This window comes from Gavialis gangeticus, unplaced genomic scaffold (assembly GCF_001723915.1).
Source record: "Gavialis gangeticus isolate Ggan-Ray unplaced genomic scaffold, GavGan_comp1, whole genome shotgun sequence".
Lineage (NCBI taxonomy): Eukaryota > Metazoa > Chordata > Crocodylia > Gavialidae > Gavialis > Gavialis gangeticus.
Window position 1 is genome coordinate 10,876,625 of NW_017729015.1, and position 2,644 is coordinate 10,879,268.

Below are 2,644 nucleotides of genomic sequence, written 5' to 3' on the forward strand. Positions count from 1 at the left end.
TTACTAACATTACACTACAGAATGCAGACCGTGTGGAGTTATGACACAGTGTCACTTCCTTCCACAAATTCCCTTAGTGCGATGGTTTGTTTTTAGAATAACAGTGGCATCTGTGAATGGCAATAGTTTTGGCGTGGTGAGATGTAGGATCTTTTATATAAAAGAAACAAAAATGTTTCCATGTACTGTTTACAGCTGCAGTAGTAAAGTGCTGTTATCTTCTATCGCGCCTATTTCTTTTTCTTAGTGTTGACCATGTACTGGCTTGATAACCTGAGAGGTTCCAGTCTGCATTTTAAATATATTTAAAAAATGGTCTTTTATAAAATAGTGTAAATAGCATTTCACTTTTCCCAGCTCTTAACTTCTACATCCAATTTTTTATATGTATGCAGAGGGTACGCGTATGTAAAATTTGTTTTTATGCAATGAAGATTTTTTTTTTTTCAGTTGCCTGTGGACTTTTTTTGGATAAAGCTGAAGCTTTCCATCACAATTCAGCTGTTGTAGAGGTGAATCATCTATCCTTTTACAGATAATAACATAGGGCCTTCTTTAGAATGAAGAAACTAGGTGCTATACTCCAGAAGAATGATTATTTACAACCCTTTTGCAGTAAGAACAGAACTTGAAAAACAGGTAAAACATGTATCTACTTGCATTTTGAATGTGTGACGCTAAAGATGACTTCATTGTAATGTTCAGGCTAGTTCTTACAGACTGAACATTTTCCTGAGACTTGATTTCAAATGTTCTAGATGCTGACTTGACCCCAAGTTGTACATTTTGTAATTTCATAAGCACACTTTTGTGCGTGGCTGAATGTAAAATATTTTAATGTATATTGTGTTTATAAAGGACTGTGATACTAATAGGTGTGCAATTTTTACAATAAAACGAGCTTTTAATTTTCTTTGGCAGTTGAAATTAAGTGGCAAAACCTCACTCACCTGTGGGCAGGCATCCCAGAGAATGAATTATTTACCTAACTTGCTTTTTCCCTTATCCATTTATCCTAGCCCACAGCTGGGCCCTCACATATGGCAGGGAAGAACTGTGGCAGTCAAAGGTGTTTCATGGGCTGGACTGTAAAATGGCATTCACATAGGTTCACAACTGCATGCAAATTTTTGGCCCTAAAAAGACATTTCCTTCAACTTCCTTTCTGAATAGTTTATTAGTTTCTAGACAAAACTTCTTTCATTGCTGGCTAAAAGGGCACGTTTACTGCCACCCTTTTCTGAATTTGAACTGGTGACCCAGAGGTGAAATGCTGTCCCTGTTAAGTCCCCTGGAATGCCTCTCCCCCTGTGTTCACTCATGCTTCAGTAATATATAGTCACAAATTTGTACATCCTTGCTTTGTCTTGCACCCAGGAATGAGTTGGTGTTACTTCTATCCAGACACACCCCCACTTGTCAGCATAGGTGATAGTTTAGTTTCCACTGCACTTGGCTTTTTTCTTTTACATTTAAGCCTGTGACTGCTGCACATTTAGACAAGTCTCCAGTTATGTACCAGCTGTTGCAGTTGTACTGCACCAGCTGAGAGCTCTGTCCTGCTGTGACTGAATAATTAATGTGCTCATAATAAGGTAAGAAGTGTTTGTGCTCAGTGGCTTGAGCAATAAAGTCCCTCTTTTTTTCCCCCCGCCACTTTGAGAAGAGGAACACGCATTAAATCAAACTTTAACGAGTTCATAATTCCCTTAACATCTCATTAATTTAACACAGATTAGCACAAACAGTTGCACTTTGTTCCTGTAAGCGGGCTTAATGCTTGCTGTGCACTGTTGAGAGACAGTGCCTCACAAAGGTAAGGGAGTGTCTCTTGGTTACTGACAAGTTGAGCATTAACAATTTACTTTCAGGAATCTAATACAATATAGTGTCTTGTGCATATTAATAACAAATAGAGGAAGATAATGATATGGTCATAATGCTTCCTAAGACTATCGGGACAAGCAGCATGGAGACTTATGCTGGGTACTGTGTAGACACCTTTGGTTTATTGTCCATCTGTCATTCTGCTATAGCAACAAAGGGAAAAAACATGTAGGAGCATCTGAGATATTCAATCATTCAGTAGGCCAGGACTGCAGATTCTATTAGAAGCCTAGAGCAAAAATGATTTGTGTAGAGACCTCACATTACTGTAGCAGAACCAATGCTTTGCTCTAGAGTGGCTTAATCAAAAATCTGTAATTAAAAAAAAAAAAAAAAGCATTCACAAGAGATGGGTTAGGTTGGGCAATCCTGAGCACTCTGCCTGCTGCTGGTGATGCTGTGAGGCTGTTTCTATATTTGGGGTATTAGGGGCATCCAGCTTCCTCCTGCTTTTTGAAGACATAATAAAGGGTGGAAGCTTTCATGGACTTGGAAAAAGGAAAGGATGGAGTTGCAGCCCCCTAGATCAGGGCTTGCTTGGTAACCTTTTCAGAGCAGTGTACCAAAATAGATCAGTCAGGTGGGCCAATGTTTCTGGTTTGGCTGCCACTTCTCCCTGCTACCACATCTGATGCAGCATCTCACAAGCCACCCCACCCCCTGCTGAAATGCTGCCAGTATCTGAGCTTTTTGGACCCTATGGGATAGCTTGTTGGGCTGGATCCAGCCTGTGGGCTGTAGATTGTTGACCCCATGC

At 39.9% G+C, this 2,644-nt stretch overlaps 1 protein-coding gene across 1 annotated transcript in view; it reads left to right on the forward strand.

Annotated features, from left to right (window-relative positions):
- CLSPN (claspin) overlaps positions 1-913 on the forward strand; it is a 32,083-nt gene extending 31,170 nt beyond the window's left edge. The window contains exon 26 of the transcript XR_002096451.1: positions 451-913. The gene's annotated coding sequence lies outside the window, so the exon portion shown is untranslated. The remainder of the gene's footprint in view (positions 1-450) is intronic.
- The last annotated feature ends 1,731 nt before the right edge of the window (positions 914-2,644 follow it).